This window comes from Mustela nivalis (genome assembly GCF_964662115.1).
Source record: "Mustela nivalis genome assembly, contig: HAP1_SCAFFOLD_1196, whole genome shotgun sequence".
Classification (NCBI taxonomy): Eukaryota; Metazoa; Chordata; class Mammalia; order Carnivora; family Mustelidae; genus Mustela; species Mustela nivalis.
This window is the reverse complement of record NW_028135468.1, coordinates 109571-134705: the sequence shown is the minus strand read 5'-3', so window position 1 is coordinate 134705 and position 25135 is coordinate 109571. Positions and strand designations below refer to the sequence as shown.

Genomic DNA, 25135 nt, shown 5'->3' with positions numbered 1-25135 from the left:
AATTACGCCAACAACATTTTCTCATGGAATGGGGCTATTTCTTTTCTTCTACAAAGTTCTACAAATCACTTATTGAACGTCCTCTATTAACTCCCTTCCCAATTTCTTCTCATTTATAAGAAGATTACTGGTTGTTCATCTGTAGGAGAAAAAGCTCCTTTCGGCATATAAAATATCTTAAAGTAACCTCTTTAGGTAAATTATGGGAACTCTCCTGTATTAAAAATAGACTTGGGTAAGTGCCTCTTCGTCCTCATGCTAAATATGTGTCTGCTGATCACCGAGGGAAAATAGGCAGGTAAGACTCCAATGGTTCTGTCCATCTACACAGATGGTCACCATAAAAGCATTAAATCGCCAGGAAGTTCAAGTACTACGTCCCTTATACACTGAACTATACTGAAGGTAAACCAAGGTTTCTGCTAAAGTCTTTAGGCAAGAAGCAAATCTAAAATACATCTTGACTTTCACGGCAAACCTTTAGCAAGGTAGGAAAATCACAGACATCACAGTCCTATGAACTATGTCACTGTACTACATACGCAGACTAAAAACAGTATGCACGATTCTGGTTCTTTCCTTCATTCAATACCCAGCACATACACGGTGACCGTCCATGTGTGCTAGACACAACAGATACAATGACAAACAAACACCCCCGTCATTAAGCAGCTCACGTTCACTCAGGAGTAATAGACAAATTATAAGGACATGAATGCACAAACAGACCACCCGATCAGTTGATAATAGACTATAGGTTTATAAACACTTGCGGGGAGCAGGGTAAGAGAAAGGGCAACTTCTACTTTAGTTGAGGAGGTGTCTCTAAGGAGACCTAGAAGAACTGGGCGAAGCAAGATGGTGAGCCTGGGAAAGGAGAATGGCCAGGCAGGGGAGAGGAGAAAACAGTGCAAACCCTCAAGTTTTGAGACGGAGTGTGTCTGCGTGTCCAAGAGACAAGTGAGGTAGGTGTCTGGTATGGCTGGAGGGGAGTGAGGAGAGGGGGTGCAGCGGCAGGAAATACTGGTCGGAGACAGTGGGTGCCGATCAGACAGGCTCTGTGCCAAAGAAGGACTTTGGGTTTGTTCAGAGTTACCATAGGCCACCGTTGGGTGTGGGAAAGGAATGACATGATCTTGATTTAGTTTTAAAGATTAACTGTAGTTACACTAAGGAAAATGGGCTCTAGGGGCAGGCAGATGGGGAAGTGGACCAGAAGAAGGAGATGGGAGAAACTGATAGGAGGCCACCCCAGCCACCCAGGCAGGGGTGGACAAGGGGGAACAGTGGAGGAGGTGAGAAGAACCACATGGGAAACCAGGAGCATGTCTTGCCACTGACCGAGACGCAAGGTGCCAAGACGGTATCCTCAGTAGCAGCCAAGCGAGTCCATAGAAAATGTTTATGACATTCCTACCAGGGAGTGAGAGAGGCGAATTCAGACAAAGGAAAGGTGACTTTAACCCAAACCTCATTAGTCCCTAAGACGTTAAAAGCTTTATTGGGTTGAGAATGGACTCAGGAGGGACGCCTAGGTGGCTCAGTGGATTAAAGCCTCTGCCTTTGGCTCAGGTTATGGTCCCGGGGTCCTGGGATCGAGTCCCGCATCGTGCTCTCTGCTCAGCAGGGAGCCTGCTTCCCTTCCTCTCTCTCTGCCTACCTCTCTGCCTACTTGTGATCTCTCTCTGTCAAATGAATAAATAAAAAATCTTAAAAAAAAATGGACTCAGGACCAGTTTAGATATTAATTTTATCTTGCAATAGCATCCCCACTGACGAGGTTATTTACTATACACAGCTAAGAAATGGATTTCTGTAAGAGACTATATATTCCATTAGTGAACTTTCCAGGAAACAAAGATTTCCAGCGAAGCTAATAAAAACTTCAAAGCTTTACCAAACATATCCACAACGCTTTGAAGAGCCCCTGTATCTAATCCTTGCTAAAAGAAAAGAATGTCGGCCAGATTGAAGAATATGGTTATTCTTTACCACACTCACAGTATAAAAGACCTCCGTCCGATGGGAAGCAGAAGTCAAATTAGAAGACTCTAATTAGTTTACATGTTAAGGCCCTTTATATAAACACTGTTTGTTTGACACAACCCACATCAAAGCATTTATCTGCTTCACCGATTATGTTCTGCAGCTGCCCCAAGATTTTTTTTTCTACGATTATGTATTTATTTGAGAGAGAGAGAGAACATGAGCAGGGGAGAGAGGTGGACCGACCCCCCCACCACCACCACTGAGCAGGGAGCCAGATGCAGGGCTCAATCCCAGGACCCTGGGATCACGGCTCCCAGACACACCCTGCCCTAAGAGCTCTATGTTGAGGAAGCTCTTGCTGAGCTTGCTAAAACTGGATCTAACCTAGGAAGAGGCCAGGAACAGAAATGTACAACGGAATCAAGGTTGGTGTCCACAAGCCGGAGTGAGGTGCCGTGGCAGGAAGACCCATGAGGCTCAGCTCCCATGTTACGGGACCCTGCGCACGTCTCAGATCACATCTGTTTCATCCAACACGAGGTTCCTGCCCGGGATCCAAAACACAAGGAAAAGTTTAAATTGTTTTGATTGGCCTAACTGTAGCCTGCTAATATACACAAGGTCTTCCAGGAAGATATCACTCCCATATTTTCCATCTTTTCCTCCTTCTTACCCCTAATTCAACAGCACAGAGCCTGATGAGAAACCAGATCAAAACACACTTAGGGACGCCAAGCACAGGAACCTCTGCAGACACCAGGCATAGACTTCACTTTCAATCTGTTGCTGTTGGTGAGAAAATGTTTCAGTCCATTGGAACCATCTGAGTTTGAAACCATCTTATAAACATAGTCTGCTTTTGGTTTTTTAAAGGTTACTAAAAAGAAATGAGCTCCCGAAAGTCACCATAACCTCTTCAGCTTCATCAGCAGCCAAGAGAAAAATGTCCTTTCTGGAGGGCCTAGGACACACAGGAGCCAGACGAGGCACTTCATAGCTCCCTAGTGTCTCCTCTTGGTAGACACAGGAAAGTCCTCTGGAAAGTCCTTTCATGGTTTTCCAGATGTCTTCCTAGATCCTTATATCTCTTCAGATATATCCTTGGAAAGATCTGTTCTAAAACAATCCACTGTTTTGCTCTACAAGATTTTTTTTACTCAAATCTCTGAATTTAGTGACTTTTCCCACAGTATCAGCTCTTAAAGACAAATTTTTTCCTGGCTTGTTGCTTTAAGATGTCAAGATGTATTCCGCTTTTCTAATCTTGACTTAGGACTTCCTTCACAAAGCCCCTCACTGTTACAATAAACAGATGTTTCTGCCTCTTTCCAGAAGACAGCAGCAGTGAGCCTTTAGCCTAACCCTAACCCTAACCCCAGGTCATCCATTCAGATATGCACCTTATTTCTTCCCGATGGTTCCAGACATATCTTCTCTATCTCTGTTTTTTAAAAATCTCAGAGCTAAAACACACACATACCCACACAATGTCAAATCCTCTGCCAAGAATGAATTAGTGTGGTTTTCTCTTTGGATTCATCTGTAATGACCTAAAGATGTATCATATCTGGACTCTCAGAGGTCTGCTAAGTATTAACCACAATGATGTGACATGTTAGAAAACTGGGTCAGTCTGTACCTCCATTATTAATCCAGTCTGCTATCACTTCTTGGTGAGATTCTATTAACACGTTCTGAAACTGTCACTGACCCACTTGAGAAACTAATGGAACTTAGAAGCTCCCTCTCTAGAAATATTGCAAAACAAAATGGTGGCTATAATTGCCTTTCTAGAACATGAGTCCACAAACCGCAGCCCATGGACTAGCTGGGGACCACGGCCTATTTTTCTAGGCAAAGTTTTCTTGGAACACAGCCCTGCTCATTCATTTCCCTATTATCGATAGCTGTTTCCATGCTACAGTGTAAAGTTGAATATTTTTGACAGGAACCCATAGAGCCTGAAATGTTTATTTCTGGTTGTGTACAGAAAGTTTGTCCACCTCAGCTTTTAAAACCAATGACTTTGAAGACAATGCATGTAAATCCTACCTGTGTGGTGTTGCAAAGTTACTTATCTAGATTATCATTTTCCTCAGTTAAAATGACAGAGTTACATGCAAAAGTGCCTGTTACTGAGATTCAGTAGGCAAATAATATATGTCCCCTTCTTCTACTGACCAACCATCTCCCAGTCCTCCAGTTCCTGGTTCAAATGTCTCCTCCTCGCTGTGGTATTCTCCTTCAGAGTTGAAAGTTCCCTCCTCTTAGCACCGTAAGTTATTTTAACACCAAATATCCCATATGCTCATTACTCACTTGCCTTTCCTCCCATTCTAGAATATGAATCGTCGTATCTTACTTACCTTTGTTTCTCCGGGGCCTGGCAAAATCCTAGCAAAGATTTTTTTCAAACAGTGGGTAAAGGAATAGCAAAATCAACACTAGAAATAGTCTTAATTCTAAAAGATGCCATGCAAAGATCATTAATGGCATCATTAGTAAATAATACCGTACTCTGGGGCACCTGGGTGGCTTAGTTGTCAGGTGTCTGCCTTCTGCTCATGTCATGATTTCAGGATCCTGGGATCGAGCCCCACATTGGGCTCCCTGGTCCTCAGGAAGCCTGCTTCTCCCTCTCTCACTCCCTCTACTTGTGTTCTCTCTCTTACTTTGTGTCTCTCTCTGTCAAATAAATAAATAAAATCTTTTTAAAAAATAATAATAATAACACCAAATTCTCCAAACTGAGTTTCATAAAAAATGAAGGGGAGGCATCAACTTAAGGTCACAACATGCTACATATTACAGCAGTTTTATTGAATATCCAACCATGTGTAGGTACAAAGAAGTCCTAGAAGCCAAGAAAGAAATAATGAATCTTGCTTAAATCCAACAACTTAAAAATATATATTGCTACTCAAGCATCTCATTTGGTTTTTAAGATTTTATTTATTTGAGAAAGAGTGCACAAGTCGGGGGGGGGGGCACAGGGAGAAGGAGAAGCAGGCTCCCCACTGAGCAGGGAGCCTGGCTTGGGGCTCAATTCCAGGACCTGGAGATCATGACCTGAGCTGAAGGCAGACACTTAACCCACTGAGCCACCCAGGCACCCCTCCAGCCTCTCATCTTTAAATGGCAATGTAAAGTATGATTTTCTTTGTCTATAACAAGAGCCTGAATTTAGATTTCTAATATTAGTAACATACTTTAGCATAAAATGATGTCTTTGAAAAGATAGTCATTTTGGTTTTTCGTGGATTTAGTTAAAAAACATCCACTCATTTGAAGACTTATGAGTCAGGCCCTGAACTAGGCAGTGAAGATAGAACAGGAATGAGCTAAAGTTTTGGCCCTCACTCTAATAAAACAAAATGAGCTTAAAGAGATCTTAGAATTTTGACAAGATTCTTCTTTGAGTAACATATTCCATTAGTTTTCCATTATATTATATTCCATAAATAACTAAAAAGGTTTCCAAAATACAGACAGGTTTCCATATTGGATGGTTTCCTGGTGCTGCTACAACAGATTACTACTTATCTGGTGACTTGAGACAATACAAATTTATTACCTTATAGTTCTAGAGGTTAGAAACCTAAAGTGGGTCTCAGTCAGCTAAAATCAAGGCATTGGCAGGCCCGTATTCCTCTGGGGGCTCTATGGACAGAATCCATTTCTTTGCTCACCTGCATTCTTTGGCTTGTGGCCCCTTCCTCCATCTTTAAAGCAGCAAAGACACTGCAGAATTTATCACATGACATTACTCTGACACTGATTCTCCTGCCTTCCTCCTTCACTTCAGAGGACCCTGTGATTACATCGGACCCACCTCGATCGCCACGGTAATCTTCCCCTCTCAACATCAGTTGACCAGCAGCCTAATTCCTATTTGCAATGTCACCTAACACCGTCACGGCTTCCGGGGATTCGGACATGATTCTTGAGGGAGCCATGAGATTCTTCCCACCACACGCTGCTTTTTAGCAATCAGGTCAATGAAGCCAGCTCACCTGTAGGACCCCGTGTGAAACCTGGAGCACCACCACTCCTAGACACCGGTCCTCCCACCTGCTGGAATGTGGCTTCTTCCGGCAGCTCCCAAAAGCACATGGCCTCTGTCCCTCCACATGAGCCACTGTACAAAGTTGTCATTCCCACTCATCAAACTAGGTTCCAAGCACCCCCTCGATTGTTTTAATAATAAAGCTAATGAGCTTTCTCCGGTCTGCCTCGCGCTCCCCCAAATGGAGAGAAAGCCATGCCCTGTCTTCCATCCCTCTATTCTAGTGAGGGAGAAAAACCCTCCTTTGCCCACACGTTACCCTAAGATTTGTTAATTACAGTAAAGACATGTTCATCTATGTCCTGTTGCTGTGTTACTTCTGTTACCTCAACATACATACATTCGTTCACTGTTTTTAAAGTCCAAAGAACAGTGGGGGCACCTGGGTGGCTTAGTCAGTTAAGCCTCTGTCTTTGGCTCAGGTCATGATCCCAGGGTCCTGGGATCGAGCACCGCACTGGGCTCCTTGCTCAGTGGGGAGCCTGCTTCTCCTTCTCCCTCTGCCTGCTGCTCCCCCTGCTTGTGCTCACTCTCTCTCTGTGTCAAATAAATATTTTTAAAATAAAGTTTAAAGTTCGAAGGACAGAGGGGTGTGTGCGTGTGGATGTATGCGCCCGTGTGCATATCAGAAACCCAAATGCTTAGTAGACACTCATCAACTAAGCAAAGACTGAGCAGTCTTTGACCATGACAGTAAAACAAAGACATGTTCCTGGCATCCTGTAGAGATTTCCTGTAGAGATTTCCTGTCATAGAAGGTAAGTGGAAAGAACTGGGTGGTGTGGCTGGCTCAAGTGGGGCAAGGGAGGTCATTCTGGGCCCTGAGATGTTACCTTAGGGGGCCACAGCAGCTGGCCTTTTGGATACCGAGCTGCCTTCTGGCTGGGGAGAGTCAGAGCCAGCTCTTCTGTTTTTGACAACAGCATCTGGCCACACAGGGGGCTCCATTCCAATTGGCATCCACCTAGGACGGAGTGCCCATTTGGCTGTATGGAGCAGATTTTCCAACTCCGTGTTTTCCTATCGGCACACGGTTGTGACCTTCGGGTATTGGAAGCATCTACTGAGAATCAGATTGAGCCACTTGCACAGGAGTTCATCCCAGGTCATCGGAACCCGTTTGTCCACTAGGCTAGAGATCGCTTACCTTAAGAATACTTCTGAACAAAGGGTTATAGAATACTTGATCAATGGGGTATTTAACAATTGCTATTTAACTGTGATCATTTTGACAATATCAGAGCTAACCAATGTGAGCTTGAGAGACCGAACTGTACTGACCCTCTCTATGTGGGTAGATCCCAGGACCCTGGGATCATGACCTGAGCCAAAGACAGAGGCTTAACTGACTAAGCCACCCAGGTGCCCCCACTGTTCTTTGGACTTTAAAAACAGTGAACGAATGTATGTATGTTGAGGTAACAGAAGTAACACAGAAGTAACCCAGCATCCTGTTCCACAAATTCTCCCTCTCCCTTTCACCCCTCAGCTCAGCTGCCACCCTGAGGACACAGATGTCAAAAAATATGTTCACTTTCCAGCCCCTCGGCACTCTTCTAGGCACAAGAAGTGAAAACTACCATAAGATTTCTCTTGCTCCTTTTCTCTGCCATGCACCGCAAAATCCCCAAACCAAAGAGAAGAAAATTCTATCAGGCGAACCAGGCTTGCCCAGCCCCTTACACCGAGCAACACCTGGGACGCAGTTTCATTAGGAATTTATGGTCAACTGCCCAGATTCCATGAAGACAGAGGGAAAAGAATGGCGCTTCCCGTTCCAACAACATTCCTGGTGTTACCTGTGCCCTCGGGTGAAATCCGCCAGAAGCTCAGTCATGCCGGCTGCCCGCGCCTACCTTCACTTCTTAATGCTCTACCTTCAATCTGGAGAACCCCCAAATGCACAAGAAGACACCCCGGCGATCATCCCGCCTGGACCCCTCAGTCTATGGGAGAAGACGTGCTTCTGAGAAACAGGTTAACGCCCCAGAAAGGCTTTATTTTGTCGTCCTTACAGGACAGATGCCCCATCGGAAGCCAGAGCCTGTGCGTATGGAAGACCACAGGTCTGGGATCTTGCTGGAGACCTGCATTTGTGCGTGACAGTCACACGGTGAGGGGAAGCTAGAGGAGTTGGGCAGCACAATGTAGCACACTGACCCGGAGTACAGACAACGAGCTTTTGTCCAAAGAGAAATAATTAAATGTAGTAGAAGCCTCAAGAGCTTGGTGAATGTGGAAACCCCAGCGCGCTCTTTGCCCTCCTTGGTTTCTCCTGTGGTTCTCCTTCTGCATCTTGGGACGAAGGGACCGTGAGTTGACTGAGGCTGAATGCGGGCCATCTCCTGCCTGTGGTTTCCGTGCAGCGGCCCACGTGTGAAATCAGAAACCCTGGGTTTACCGCTGTTTGTAGGCAATGGGGGGAGTCTCTTGCTGGGCTGACTTTTACGGGATTCTCAAACATAGCGGTGAATAGATACCCTCATTGAGCATAGGACCGGCTATTAAGGCCGCTGAAGCCATGCTTTAAGAAAGAGTGGCGACCACAATCTATGTGCTCTGTTCCTCTCTGCATTCCTAAAAAAGATGGGATTTTTCACTAAATATTTTGTTAGAAAAACAATAACCTCAAATAAGAAAGGTTGAGTATAGGTGGGAAGGTCTAAGGACGCGTGAGGAGAAAGCCAGACATTTTCTAGACAACTGTGTGTTGGATGCAGTGCTCCAGGCCAGGGGTCCAGACCCATTAGTCTAGAAGTCTGCTACATGAGGAAAGACCAGCTTCTAAAATACACAGTCTGACACAAGCTGGAACACGGGTTTTGTCCAGTGGGGCCCAGAAGCCTTCTCCTACTCTAGCAAGTGCACCTGACCCAGCTGGCTTCTTGGAGGAGGCACCTGAAGGACCCCTTCAGTGACCAGTCAGGGTTATCCCATTGGAAAGGAAGGGGAAATGCATCCCAGATAGCAGGAACGGCATGTACGAAGAAGCCACGAGGTTGAAACTGAGCCTGGGATTTCCAGAAGCCGGAGAGTAATTAGGCATCACTAGAACATGGTACAACCAGGCGGGAGATGGAAGCCCGCATCCCGAGGCCCTGTATCCTACGCTGGGCCTCTAGACGTTAGCCCTGAGGTTACAGCCAAAGATTTCAACTCTATCAAATACCCGAGGCCTTTCAGACGGGTGATGCATTTCCAGATCAAGAACAGCAAGGCAAGGAAAAGAGGCTAGAGGCCCCTGACTGGGCTAGGATGCTAAGACCTCACCTGCCGGTTCCCTCACCAGAGCTGTCACAGGGCAGGAGGCAGGGCTGAGAGGGGAGCAGAGGACCACGGGGCCGGAAGCAGGTGGTGGTAAAACCAGAAAGGGGATGGCATGGGAAGAACGGAACTGGTGGAATCCGCCAGCATGGCCGCAAGAGGACAGGCTGTGGGGCGGGGGAGGCGGGCTTCAGGCACGTGCGGGAAGGCAGGGAAGACAGTTGGCAGCAAGTGTGTGACACAGAATGACAGCTTCCTAAGCACTTAGTGATGGGGAGGTAGACTCTAGCTGCTTCAGCACAAAAAAATCTGACAGGCACAAGCAGGACAATTTCTAAAGTCAGAATGGTGTCCATGCATGCTTACATGAGAGAGAGAAAGAGAAAGACAGAAAAGAAGATAGGGAGCCTAAGTCCACAGTTTCGTTAAATGAATATCTCACAATTGTCTCAAAATCATTCATCAGTTGACCAAAAGGTTAACTACAACTGTGCTTCAAAGTTAAAACCCTTGTACCTAAAATTTCCTTTCTGGATCATTTCCCTCAGCATCACAGCTCTGGAAAAGTCTGCCTACCTCCTTCTTCCCTAGGAGCACCTTGGGAGGGGAAAGCCACAAAACCAAAACTTACCCTAAGGGCACCTACTCAAAGGTATTATTAGATCACTGGAATTGGATTTAATTCTCCCATCAGCCAGACTCCCTGGCTGCTATAAATCAAACTGGACGCTTTGCAATAAAGCTTCTCCTCTCTGTGCTCCTTTGAGTTCATCCGTTTATTTCAAAAGAGGCAGGCTCCCTAAGCCAGACGTTCTGCCTCCACATGACTTACCGCACACTTCCTCTCAGACTTGACCAGAGGGGAAGACTCTGGTGACAACCAGCACACGCCCTTCCTGCTGTCCCCCCCCACCACCACCACACCCACCCCACAACCTATCAGAGATGTTTCCTGGGAGGGGCGGGTGAACCCAGCAAGTAAAAAACTCTTGCCATGGACATGAACAATGGTCTTGGCTTTTGCATTTCTTCCATGTTTATTTAGAAAGAATCTCTGAATCTTTAAGTAGATAGCTTAACCTGTGGTCCTCACTAGTGACCATACAACACACCCTGTCTCACCTTCCAAGACTGGGGTATGACAGCCCACAAACCACTAGTCAGGGAACATAACCGCTAAGTCAGTACACCAGAGACTAGTCCTATCACCAAGGAACTTCTGCTTCCGTCAGGGAGATGCATTTATCATATTATTAAGTCAACGTTTATGGAACACCTACTGTGTACTAGGCACTGTTCTAGGCTCTCGGCAGTAAGTAGCCAATGAAACAAAAATAAATCCTTTGCCTCATGGAGCCAACATTCCAGTGCTAAGTGAGGACACAACTTTTCAACACATAATTAATAAAAGGAACTAAACCAGTGGCCTGAGGTAGGGACAACATGATGCTGCCTTTAGAAAAAGGGAGGAGGAAATGTTTCTTGCTGGAGTGAGGGAGGTTCCAAGAGGAAACAGGAGCCTAAAAACTTCATTAAAACTCAATATGCCTTTACAGGCTTGTATATATTATTATCTCCAGGTATGGTCTTGGGCCATTCAGATATTTTTCAAAGAAGGTCCCCGCGTTGTGTTTTATCTCATGTTTGATGACTATCTCCACTTCTGTCCCCAAGGTATGGTGAGGAAGCTTGGCTATGGGAGGTAGACGCTAGGGTTTCAAGAGTGCCAGAGAATGTGGGGTCCAAAATTCCTGTTGAGATCCCTAACACTCGGGTTTATAATCAACTCATGGTTATCTTATCCCTCCCAACCTAGTAAAACACATACCACCCACTTCAGACAGCTTTTTATCACACTGTCCCCCTGGGTCACTCCCAGTTATCAGGTGAAATCCCTGATTCACCTGCACTAAGACCTCCCCTGGGAGCCAAAGGCAGAGTGTTGTTTGCCTTGTCAGGCCCACCGCTCTGAAAGCACCCTGAGCACCTCACCACCGTGGAAAGCACAAAACGACAAAACCCTCAGCTCTCCAGAGTGTCCCCCAAGAGCAGGAGGGCTAAAAGTGAGCCATTTAGGAAACCGGTTTGAGAATGAGAGTTTAAAGAAAGTTACCCCCCAAAGCATAACAAATGCACCCCAAATTCCAGGTGCAATAATCAAGCTGAATATCTTTGCTTAATTTTTTAAATGTGTGTAAAGAAAATAAGCAAAATAAACACTTCACTTCCTTTGGGACATCAACTGCAAGATTGTAGCATCAATCCCTTTTTGGTTTGAATGTATGAACCTAGAAAACCTTCTTCCCGGTTTAGCCAGGCTCCCCTTCCAAAATGTCCTTGTCAGACAGGTGAGCAGTTTCTACTGAAATATCTCCATTAGTGAAGATCTTCCTCAAGGCCAGCAACCTATTCATTAGACAGTCAGGGGTTTCAACAATTCTCCAGATGTTTTCTCTCTACCTTTTCTTACAGAGAGCAATGGGTGGGGCAGAGGGAGAGAATCTTAGGCAGGCTCACATCCAGCGCAGAGCCCAATGTGGGGCTTGAGCTCACAACCCTGAGATCATGACCTGAGTCGAAAACAGGGTCAGATTATTAATCCAATGAGCCACCCAGGCGTCCCTCCAGATGTTTCTTTATATCCTCAGCGCATTGGCCCTAGGACTGATAGGACTTAAAAAGTACATCAGTATGAATTTAAACATGCCTCCTTTTCAACTGTAAATCCAATAATTTTGAGAAGATAGGATACATAAAATGAGAATTGGCAAGCAGGAATTGTGACTGTCCCTAAGAACAAAATATGGTGAATGGACTTTGGAAAGATAATCTGTAGGAAAACAGTAAATGAGAAAAGAGCCTCAGAGAGAACGAGTCTCATCGGGGTGAGGCCATCGCTTGTCCTGGGGCTTCCAAGGAGTCAGGACCAGGAAAGGGGCTAAGGTAGCTGATTATTATGTTTTATCAAATTTATGTGTGATTAAAAGCAGTCCCTGTACTTTAGTAAGCATTTGTAACACATCTTGAAAATTCCAACGTTCTCTCTCTACACGTGGGGTTGTCGCACAGAATGGCCAAGGAACACCCAGGCGGTCCAAGAAAAGGAGTAAATGCTTAGCTGGTTCACACATTCGTCAACAAGTATGCCCATCTGGAAAAGCAGATCCAAAAAGACTATGCTGAGTTTTTTTTTTTTTTAATCACATATCTACCTTAGTACAGTACCAGTTATTTTTTGCACGTGAGAGAAAATACCCACAATTCTCAGTTTTTTGTTTGCTGCTTTTGCTGCTGACCTGCACAGTACTAACCAGTACTGCAAACACATTCTGAAATGATCAATAATGACCTTTTATTGTGGTACTCAAAACTCAAAAAGAATTCACCATTTCTTCTGGTCTCCGGTGAACTAAGGCTAGGGGGTGGGTAGTTTTAAAAATGATAGGATGCAGGGGCGCCTGGGTGGCTCAGTGGGTTAAGCCTCTGCCTTCCGCTCAGGTCATGATCTCAGGGTCCTGGGATCGAGCCCCGCATCGGGCTCTCTTCTCAGCAGGGAGCCTGCTTCCTCCTCTCTCTCTGCCTGCCTCTCTGCCTACTTGTGATGTCTGTCTGTCAAATAAATAAAATCTTTAAAAAAAAATTATAGGATGCAATTTCCAAAACTGAGAAACATATACACATGAGAGATCGAATAAGCCAGTTTACATTCATATTAACCTCTGAAAATACTGGACCACACCCTACTTTACCAATATCCCTCATTCTCATGTGACCTTGCACAGAAGAACTTGAAATTGACACACAAGTTTCTATAATCCTCTGGGGTTTTTTTACCTTGGTAATTTCAATCATGACCAAAATTGTCTTGATTGAACCTACTTTAAGCTGTCTTAACTTGAAATATTTGCAAAGAGCTACCGCCAGCAACCAAGGTAACCCCAATTACAGCACACAGTTTCCTTTCTTACCCAAAAACCAGCTCAGTACTGTTGCAAAGTTACGTCACACAAGCATTGCAAACAGTTCACCCACATCTGCAGAGGAAGCGACAACATCCCCAGACCAAAGCAGATCTTTCCAGTGCCAATTATGCCTCCTTTATCTTGATAAGAAGGCAGCAAATCAAATTATAACAGACAAACAAGCTATTACCATCCAAGGATGCACTGAAAATTTCTAAGATCTTGTAAAATGAAAAGTGCTGTGATTTTTAATACTGTGGGATCAGCTAGTTCCATTTGTGAGTGCTTTACTGTTGTGAGCACATCTGCCCCTAGAGACTGTGTCCCCACTGCTGACAACTGGACACCCTGTTCTCTGGACCAGAAAGAGAGCAGCTTCAAGAAGCCAGAAATCACCAGCCTTCCCAGGTGATCCAACACTAGGTGTAGTGTGGGATGGCTGCCCCTGCCGCAGCCTGGAATCTGAAGATCCTATTCAGAACCCGGGTTTCTGTCTCTTCTACCTGCTTCCTTTATCTGATGCCAGACTCCCCAGGATCTCCGTTTGCCCTGCTTGGCAGCGGCAGAAGACAATGCTTTCCCGGTGTTCCTCATTTCACACCAGATCCTGCTTCACGTAAGCCAGATGCTTTGCCTTAGTTTGTTTCTTCCCATTCACAGCAGCAGCAAAGGGCGCTCAGGTACGGAAATGCACACAGATGTGCTACACGTGAGAGAAGCCCTTTTTACTAGGCTACAGAGATGTCCATGGTGACATGGCCCCAAACACTCGCCCTCTCCCACCAAACTCTAGCCTCTGGAGATGCTCAATTGAGCCCAACGGTCAGGATATACCTAAGTATATTAACACATTTTTAAACCAGGCAGCCATCAGAACAGGAAAATATGAAAAAGAGAAATATTAAGATTACAATATATACATGAACGCTGAGAAGAGAGAAAACTACTGAAAGGAACAGAATTTCACATTGTTGCTGATTACAGAGTTGCTGATCACAACTTTACCCGAAGTATCTCTACATATGGATGTGGGTGTGGAAATTCTGAAAGCAGAACATACATACGTATATAGTGCAAATAAACTGAAAGAAGATGATCATTGACTATTACATTCTAGGAGTCTATGAGAACAGTGGCAGAGCTCTTGCCAACCTGAAAACGCCTGACACTTTAGGGGTGCCTGAGTGGCTCCGTTGGTTAAGCAACTGACTCTTGATTTCAGCTCAGGTCATGTTCTCAGGGTCCTGGGATGGAGCTCCACACTGGGGACTCCAAGCTCAGCAGGGAGTCTGCTGGAGACCTTCTCTCTCCTTCTCCCTCTGCCCCTCCCCCAACTCAGGTGCACACACACTCTCTCTCTAAAATAAATAAATAATTCTAAAAAAAAAAAAAAACCTGACACTTTAGAATCACATAATGTTATCACTAGAAGGAAGCTTCACCCAACCTTCTGATTTTACAGATTAGTAAATTCATAACAAAAGTAATTGAGTGACTTGTGCATTCATCGGCAGGACGGAGATGAGTCCGGGGACCCGTGATTCACTCATGAATCTGTCCTCTTTTCTACCCAGCACATTGCAAGGGGCTCATGCAAATAAATCAGGGATCCTCCTTCTCTGAGTAGTCACCATCCAAATCTCTACGAGGTCATGAGCTCTTTTAGGGAAGCATGCTTTCCAAACACTAAAATACTTCCTAATAACCATTTCATGACTTGAGTCCCCATTCAGAATTCCATCCTTGTCCACAGCCAGTGTCTGTGCCTGGTCCTGCCTGTGAGTGAGCATCTTGTACCTGCCACCGAAGGAAATGCGTCTGCTGCAAAGTTTGCAAATCTTGCCCCACAAATCCAGAATTTCATGAGGTTAATCCAAATGACATCAGAGAACTTCTGCAGTAACACGTAAAACAATGGCAAGTGGCGACTGAGCGTTCGATGAGGAAACAGTCATTTCAGAGAAAAATTTTTAAGTTGCTGGTAAGATAGGAATTTTAATACAGAGGGAGTTTAATATTAAAGAATCTAAAAGACCCAAAGGAAAATGACTAAGACCTCAAGTATTTTTGTAAAACTAGCCATCTTGAAGATGTGATGTAAGTGTCAAATGTGATTTAAAAGTACCACAATATGCAGTCATACAATTCTGTCCAAGAATTTACTCCTCTCAAAACACTCAATATTTGAGTTTTGCATTGTTCATTTTAAGAGATAGCCGTGGTCAAAATGATAATCTAAATTTTGTTAAATATAAACTGAAATAAATCTATTTTCATATTTTTCAGGGTTTTTGTTTTTGTAAAATAAAATCCCAAAGCTTCTTTTCATTAAATTATGAAATAATGGTCTCAACTTAACTGCATTCACTTTAAATGGTCTTTTTCTGGTTCTAATTATCCTTGGATAACAAGAACCTGCTGTAGAATCTTCAGAAAGAATTTCTTAAATATAAATTGGTAATGTGAAGGATATTTATATCATTTCAAGCCAAGCCTTACATTTTAGAAGCAAGAAGTTCAGACCCAGAATATGAAATACTAGGGGTCACTGTGTTTTTACTTTGCCCCCTCTCATCAAAAATAAAGTATTTCATATCTTATTTTATACAAAATAAAAACAAGTTACAAAATCACCAATGAGTGATGACTACATCCATCACAATTCTCCTAAAATGTGTGAAAATACAACGATGTATTTACCATCCTGAATTAATAATTAAGTTTCTAGTTTTACATCTTATTTTACTTGAACAAAATCATGGAAAAACCTTCACAAGTTTCTTAATAGCAGCTGATTTGCATATTGTGATTAGTTCTATCACCTGCAATTATCTGTAGGGCTGCATAATTTGTGGTCCAAACTTCACCCGAGAACAATCAAGTTAGCTGAGTTTTCCTATGTTCAAAATATTTATTACATGAAAATAGTTAATATTCAGGGCTGTCTAACATTCACTTAGATAATGAAAGCTATTCTGGTCTCATAAAAACACAAGGCTTTATTTTAGAAGCATCAATTATTCAGTGGAACATTTTCTTCTAGAAGAATAAGGAAAGTAAGAGAATATTTCTCCCATTAAATAAAATTGCAACATTCTTTAACAGAAAAGTATTTTTTTCTTTTACTTTTTAAATCTGTAACAATAGTACAATCTAAATAATCGATGAGGAACAATTTAAAATACGCACGATGATAAGTTCAAAATTCACTTACTAGGGACTTTCCAGCTTCTGTGACCAAAACAATAAACAATTTATGATTCAGTTTGTTTACTAATCTTGTCTCAAAGGTCAAGACCAAGATTAGCAACTCCTTAAATGTGCTTATCTCTCAAAGGAGCACAAATGAACAGCTCAGATTAAGATTGCAACTAAAGTTCCTTCCGGGAAGAACCACCAAGTCCCAGCTCCCAATGCCACCGAGGCTGAAGAGGGAAGCTGTGGAAAGCCTGCCACGCTCTACTGGAGACACAGGAATTACGTCACGACTGTGATTTAAGAATGTGAAGCATAAGCTCAAAATCACCTCTGATACTGAGACTCCCATGTCACACATCAGATGAACCTTCGGCAGGGGTTCCCTGCCAGGAATGGAGGGAGTGGGCAGTGGGAAGTGTGTTGGCCAATGTACAACTGGAAATTCAAGGGCCAGAGGAGTCCTTGCTCTATATGAGGGCAAGTTACTATCAACGTTTGGGAAGAACTTCAGTTGTTCTATGGGTCTAATGGGGGGGAGGGGGAGGGCAGCTTGTGCAGGGGTGGGGGGGTGGCTTGTGCAGGGAGGGCTTGATCAAATCACAGCAAACAAGAAAACAGGAATTTTGCTCCTTAATTTTGCCAGCTCACTTGGAGCCAGATGTTCATCAACATGAAGGCTGCCTTTAAAAGGAAGTGTATTATTAGACTTACTATCAGCCCTAAGAGATGATGTGATTAAGATGAGAAGAAACCAGACTCGCTATCCCCTGCTCTGCTGGGCAGTGTTCCAAGACACAAGAGAGACAGAGCCTTCCCGGCCATGGTAGCAGGTGGGCTCAGGAATCTGCCAGACATCCTCAGCCGCTTCCCAACCAGGACAAATCACTCACCTCTCCAAACCACTTTATTCTTTTGTAAAAAGGGTATAGGAACAAACTCATACAATTCTTACAGCATTAAGCGTCAAGCATGCAGCACAGCGCTTATCAGAAACAAAACATCCAGATGGTTAGTTACCATATTTTCCTGCTACATACAGAGTATAATAACTTTCTACTTTTGCTGAAATTTCAGGGAAGCTGCATTAGATGTTTTCCCTAATTACAGCTGATCTTTTCCACCTAGAACTGTGATGAGGAATTCTTTGTTTTTCTATGAAAATGTAGAAAACATAATACTTCAGAATGTAGCTTTCCAAAGTCCTTTTTCCTAACAGTTATCCAGAATAGATACCACCCATCAGGCTTGGGTTTAATGATTACTAACACAGACATAGTCCCAGGCACCTGAAGTGTTTTCTGTATGTTAATGCATTTAAAATTCATAATAACCCTCTGAGGTAGAACTGTCCTTATCTGCATTTTACACATCAGGAAACTGAAACACAGTGCCGTTTAGCAACTTGTCCAGGCATCAGAGCCAAGTCAGGATTCAGGTAAAGCAGGGAGGCTCCAGAGCCCACATGGGACCTCCGTTTTGTGAATTTATTTAGGAGATGGGGAGAGGAAATGCAGAGAAGGTAGAAGGGGGGAAACACACACACACACACACACACACACACACACACACAAACCTCCTAGGAGTCTGCCAGCCCACACACACATACACTTGGAAGAAAATTTCAGTTGTGAACACATCAACGAGTCCATTCTCACTGGCTGGTTCTTCAAATAAAAATGTTCAATTTCTTATTAAAAGGGCAGTCTTTTTCTAGAGCTACTTGGAGAAGTAGGGGACAAGAGGAGCCTGGGCACCAAACGAGAATGGCGTCGTCATGCAGTAGCAAAGAAAGATGAGACTGGGCAGAGCTGTCTTTGGAGAGAAGGGTGGTCTAGACCTTACTGCAGTCTAGACCCTGTGAATTCCAGACTTAGCGCCCTCTGTAGGACCCATCCCCAAAGTATTCTTCTTCAATACATCTTCACTCCTGAGGAAAGCCAGAAGAGCAGGGGCAGCTATGGAAGTGCATACAGAGATGCATGCGCTTGGGCTGCACAAGTTCATTACCAACATTCATCAAATCCTCATTCATCACTCCATACTATGCCCTTTTCAGAGGCAAGTCTAAGACACAAAGTGCTTTGCCCCAAGCCACAGAATTATATAATTGAATTTTATTATATAATTGAAATTCCAGTTTCTAGATGTTATGATAGGTTAAGGAGTCCAGTGAGGTCCCTGAAAGACATTCATCTCCCCTGTTGCGTAGAGACCCCTGAGAGTTGTGATGGGTGACCACTGCACCCAGGCAGGAAGACGCATACCTGTGTACACAAGGATGGGAATAATGAATATTAATGTATTTACTGTTGTGGTTACATTGCAGCTGTTTTGGAAGTGGTTCCCAAAACATAATTTTTAAATTTTTTTTTAAGATTTTATTTATTCATGAAAGAAAGAGCACATGTGCAAGAGAGACAAGCACAGGGAGGAGCAGGGGAAGGGGCAGAGGGGGAAGCAGTCTCCCCAGAGAGCAAGGAGCCAGATGACGGATGCGGGGCTGGATCTCAGGACCCCGAGATCACAACCTGAGCTGAAGATAGACGCTTAACCTGGGAGACACCCAGGCGCCCCCCACAAAACACAATTTAATGCTTTCTTCCTATAACCCAAAGAAAAAAGGAAAACTGAAGAAGAATTTGGAATCTGTGGAAAACCTGGATGTGAAAAATTGACACGCTAACCAATTTGTAACTCGGGAAGGTGAATAATCTTGACGTCTCCCATGAAAAAACCCTGCGGCCTCGATCACATTACTTCAAAAAGGGAGTTTTGAAGGAAAATAAATTTTGAAGAAAAATAAATCCCATATTTTGTATTTAAAAAAAAAAGTCTAGGTGGCTAGATATAAACAGTGGGAAGCTCATTCATCCAAACAAATTAAAAATTGCTTAAAGCTTTCTTCAAGCTCTGTTTCGGAATCAAGAAACGGCTTAAGGGGCGACAAGGTGGCAAAACTCTATGTGATGTGGCCGCACCTGTTCAAGCAAAGAAGAGATAGACAGGCTGGCTGGGAAAGCGCTCTCATCAAATGACACCGTAAAACTCTGTATTTTAATGTGCCGGAAAGACAAATTTGAACAACTGGTCGACAGGCTGGATTTAACTCAGCCCTTTCTCTTTGTCTGATAGCTGAATAAAAGAATGGATTTTAATAATTGAACCACTGCTGTTCAGTCACTATATTTTTCATGATAGCTCAGGACATGCTGAGGCCAAACTGACAGATTTTTTCCAGCAAGATTTGCTAAATTTTTTAGGGGGTGGTACTGGGGAGCTCAGGGGGGACACTGGATGTGAAGTGTCCACTCTTTGGACATCTCCAGGCAGGACGGTGGGAGGCGGCTCAGGTCCAGGCTCCAGCTCACCTGAGGGTCCCCGCAGGCCATGTCATCAGGGCACTACGGGCTGGTGAAAATGGTAAGTTCTGGGGAAAACAAAGCAAACCTGGTTTGGATTCTAAACCCTCCCTTTAGACAAATGTGTGAGGAACTGGAAAATGATTTTCAAGGCTTACTCAACACCACTGGGCTCTGGCTTACCAAGGGAAGATGAAGGAAGGAGAGGAGGTTTCCAAACTCATGGTGGAATTTGCTATTTTCCTTCAAAAAGAAGAAAGATGATGCAACGAAGAGTAGAAATATAGATAAAGTAAATGAATTCACCTAAAATAAAGAGGAGGGGGTGCCTCAGTGGCTCAGTTGTTAAGCGTCTGCCTTTAGCTCGGGTCATGATCCCAGGGTCCTGGGATAGAGCCCCAGGTCTGGCTCCTTGCTCAGCAGGGGGCCTGCTTCTCCCTCTCCCACTCTCCCTACTTGTGTTCTCTCGCTGTGTCTCTCTCTGTCAAATAAATAAATAAAATCTTTAAAAATAAAATAAAATAGGGACTCCAAAGGCAGGCTTCTTCAGCAGATATTTGGGCCATACAGATCTGTTCCGTGCCTAAGACAAAACTGTTGAAATCAAAGAAGGGGAGCTTGAGAGTGAGACGAAGACAGTGCTCGCGAGAATGCTGAGATTCTAGCTTTGTTCGTGTGTGATGGAAACTCAAGATAAAACCAAGATCGTCATCAGCCAGTTGTTCACTGAGAAAGTCCTTTGATGAGTATTTCCCTGAAAACACTCTAAGCTACCACGCAATCCCAGGGTCACCCTCTCACGAAGAGGACACACAAAATCTTTCCACCATCAAGAGCCTGAAAATGTCACAGGAAGAATCCTGGGCTTCCCCCCCTCTCTTGGTGAATCCCTCCCACAGCTTAGGAAGTAATGAAGAAAGTCATTTCCTCTCCATTATTTGTGTGGGGTGCTGATTGCTCACCCCTGCCGCCACAACCCCAGCCTAAGTTCATTCTTCTTGGCCACGAGGTACTTGAATAAAACCAAGTTTGAGAAGTGCTGAGTTTAACCCATAACCTCAAGGCGCATTTGAATACCACCAAGAGGAGGAAGGAGACAAGCAGGGGACACTGTTGGTACCACGACTTCCTGTTGTGCTTACTATACATTGGCCTCAGCCTGAACATAAGGCTCCTCCCCCAACAACAGAAGACCCATCAGCTTGGCCCACCCTTTCTGCGGAAGAAGAGGCCCAGCATGGTGCCCACTCCCCTGTCCACAGCACTGAGCACGTGACCCAGGCCAAAGGAATGCCTAAGACCTGATTTAGCAACAACAGGAAAAAAAGGGTCTCCTTTCGGGCTGGGTCCACACTGTAAGGGCTGCTGTAGCCATCTTTCAGACCCAAAAGAAAATGAGGCCAATATACAGAGCACACTCAAGTCCCCACAGAAGCCAGCTTTCCCCTTGGATTCCCTACTATGTAAGTCAACAAATCCCATGTTTGGCTCAAGCTACTTTGAGTTGGGTGGCTGGGTGGGAGATGACCAAGCCCTAATTTTCTTCAAGAAAACTGTTGCTTTTTTTAAAAACAGAAGTAAGAAAAACTTTACATCTAATAATATACTCAGATACCATTTCCAGTAAAAAAAAGATTCCTCTTTGGACAGGAATCGGTCACAAATATATTCATAAAACAGCCACTTATGTTTTGTAGAAAACTATTCTAACTTGATCCTTAAAATCTTATAAGTAAATGGTTTAATTATAAAGTTCCAAGGTATCCTTTTATATACTGTAATGCTTCAATGCCTCTGAAGGATCACATCAAATACTTATTAAAGAATTACATCCTGTCAGACAGGACATGGTAGCATTAAAGAAATAATAATGATAACCACCAAAAGTGTTTCATAGCAATCTGTTCCCAGGCTTAAGCCTCATAAAGACTTGTAGAAAGGACAGAGGAGGTCCAACTCTGAATAAATGTTCCATCAGAATAAGAAAAGCTACTTAAAGCATAAACTCCACACCCAACTGCACAACCAAAGGTCCAAATGAAGCATTTACGTGTCCCTGGGGGGATGGAAGCCAAAACCCTCTCTGGAAACCAGCCACCGGGATGCTGACTTCCCTGCTGGCTTCTGCACTGACCTAAGCTCTGCCTGGGTCCAACAAGCAGCAACCAACCACCCCCCCCAACCCCGCCCCGCCACTGCAGGCAGGGGCCTTCTGCACCTGCTCCCCGAGGGCCACTTGTGCAGCCGCAGCCAGAACCGGCAAGTTAGCTCAGGCCACATAGCTGAGGTTCATCAGCTGTGGAAGAAATGATCAATGAGGTTATGCCATTCATAAATATGGCAACCCAGACAGGGATCAGTTCAAAACATATAGTAGAGACAGAGAAAATATATCCTTAAACCAACAAAGCTCACAGACCTTTGATCTCTCCTGACTTTCAAACCTACTGCCTGAGGCTAATCTGCTCCCCACTTCGCCTCAACTCCTCATGGAGCTGCCTCTGGGCTGCTCCACTTCCTGGTACAAACCCTCCACCTTCCGCCTGACCACTCGACGCCTTCCTTTCTGCAAATCTGCCTCCTAGGGTGGGCCTCAAATTCTAGAAGAACAGGAATGGAACCTTACAGGCCTCAATTCCTGGCCTGGATTCTAATGGAACGTGACAGGTTGCCGAACAAATAAATATTCGTTCAATGGATAAATCATATTTCCTGTCACTTCATTGTAAAAACAAGCAAAAGGAAGAAAATGATTTAAAAAAAAAATCCTTGCCTACTAGGATCTCAAGAAAGACATTCTAAAAATGTGAGGGAGCCTAATGTAGGCTGAGGGGCAATATGAAATAATCTAGGCATTCGTTCTTGATACAAGAGAAAGAGAGAGCTTAGTTTTTGATAGAAGGAAAACAGTTCTAACTTTAACCCATCCTGATTCTCCCCCCCATCTTCATGGTTTTTCATCGGTATTTTAAAAACTGCTCTGGGTTCAGTTATTGGAGGTTCCCTCCTAACACTGAATATGAAGCTAAGTCAGGTAACTCGGGTCAGTTTGGGGTCAAATACCAGATAGGGAGCCTGTCTGCTCTTCCTCCCCACAGGCTGGCCTCGCTGAGAGGGAGCTGTCACCCTCCGGCCATCTCTGCCACCTGTTGTCAAAAACCCGCCTCTTAAAAATCACATCTTCAAGCCCAAATGCATTCCTTTTCTCCACTCATGCGCTGTTCATTCATGACAAGTGAAGCGGGGAACGAGCAGGAGGACAGAACACAGGCCCCTCTGTCAGCCAGGCCTTCACCCGCACTCCAGCAGCCCCTGGGGCTCTGGGCTCAGAACAAAGACCCCAGCTCGCGGGGCCTGTGGGGGCAGACACATGGGCCCAGCAGCCAGGCAGGCGACTTCTGCTAAGTCAGTGGTCTCCAACTGGTGAGGAAACACAGTGGGAAAACCCTGCCACACTGGCTTTCTCGTCCCACCAGGATTCCCCAGGACCCCGAGAAATCCAGAAAAGGCAGAGCACTTCTCCCCCACCCGAGGGAACCGTCAGGCGTGTTCAAGTACTGTGTATTTACTGCTGTTTCCTGAGTGTTCGTGTCATCCCACATCCATGTGTTGCAGCCTAATCCCCAGTGTGACTGTATCAGAGGTGGGGCCTGTAGAGGAAATTCATTCATTAAGGGTAGAACCCTCATGAAGGCGCTTCGTTCCCTTAAACCACTTTAAGGTTCCCCACTTGCGCCAGGTGAGGGCACAGCAGCAAGACAACCGCTTAGGACCAGGAGGAAGTGGGCCGGCGCCTGGATCCGGGACTTCCAGCCTCCAGAACGGCACGAAATTGAGGTTTGTTATTTAAACGTGCACAGTCGCTAGGATTGCGTGTTAGAGCCGCCAGAACAGACGAAGATATTTGTCACCCTTGAAAGCGCGCTGGTGTATCCTTCCCAGCACCCCCCAAATCCCAACCACTCTTGCAAGGCCAAACTTGAAATTCCCCACGAGGTTTCTAAGGAGCCGACACTCGTCCCTCCATGCACGGCATCTCCCGCGTGTGTGTTCACGTCGCAGCAAAGCACGCGCTGGACGTGTAACGTGAACAGATTGTCCTACAATACTTTTGAAGGGCTCACCCCATGTCTCTTTCAATAGCAGAGATTCCATTTTCTCACATCCTCTTTTTTTTTTTTTTTAATCTCCCAAAGCATCTGACATAGGTCCTCATGTAGCAGGTTCTCCATTATCCGTCCCCCAAATTCCTTTTCAAGTCTAATTGCTCAGGTTATTGCTCATTTCCCTCCATTGTCCCCTTCATGGCAACCAAGACAGTCATATACTGGCAAAACCGAAAACTGAACTGCTGATTACTTTCACGTGAGGGACTGTGGGAAGGATGATCCTCGAACAAAGCTCTTCAAATGAGAAAGCCAGGAGAAGGTGCAAGAACTTAACATTACTCTGGGGATTTCATCCTGCGGTCACAAAACACACTCCGCTTTGGAGGGACAATGAGGAAGCATCACCTCTGTCCCCAAGGACTCAAAATAAACCGAGGAGAGAGAATGCATGAACAGAAAGGCAGAACTGAAGTCCCAGGCGAGCTGTGGATGTAAAACCACGTGGGCTCCCACACACACGGCTGGTGGTGCCACTCGGCCAATGTCAAATTCAGCTTTAAGTAGGCATCTCTCCCAGCACCTCCCCCTTTCCACGCAGCACACTTCTGAGCATTCGTGATCCTGAGTTTCTTGGTTCCCTGCTCATGTCTGTCTTTCTAGAACAGAAGCTCCATGAAACAGGCCTATTCTCTGTTCCCCTTTATAGCTAAGTGTCCTGCACAGAACGTGTGTGTGAACCAATCAATGCCAAGAGGGCCAGTCCCACCACCATGGTCGGAGGTGGATGAAGGCAGAAAAGCTGTCCTACATCAAAGGAAGTTCGTGGGAGCAAACAGCCACCCAGAGGGACAGAAAAAGAGTCAGCCCCACCCCAGTGGTTCATCCTGCTCCCTCCTTTCACTTGCATAAAATACGGAGAGCTGCCACTGGACGGGGTCACTGGCAATGTCCTAGTACGGTGCCTGGTACTCAGTGCCTGAGCAATTACCATCACCTCCTCCCCTCTCCTCTTGAGCCAGGTGAGCTAGAGAACAGACACATGAGAAGCATAAAATCCTCCTCAGCACAATCCAATGGGCCCAGGTCACCAAGGAGGGTGGGAACAGAGGGAGCGGGGGTGGCAGGAAAGGAGGGAGGGCGAGTCCATGAACAGAATGTAAGCTCCAGCTTACACCAAAAAAGGGCAGA

The 25135-nt window shown here is 44.9% G+C and overlaps 1 long non-coding RNA gene across 1 annotated transcript in view; it reads right to left on the bottom strand.

Moving 5' to 3' along the window:
• Positions 1-25135, bottom strand: part of LOC309857313 — a 65351-nt gene that overhangs the window by 11088 nt on the left and 29128 nt on the right. The window lies entirely within an intron of this gene.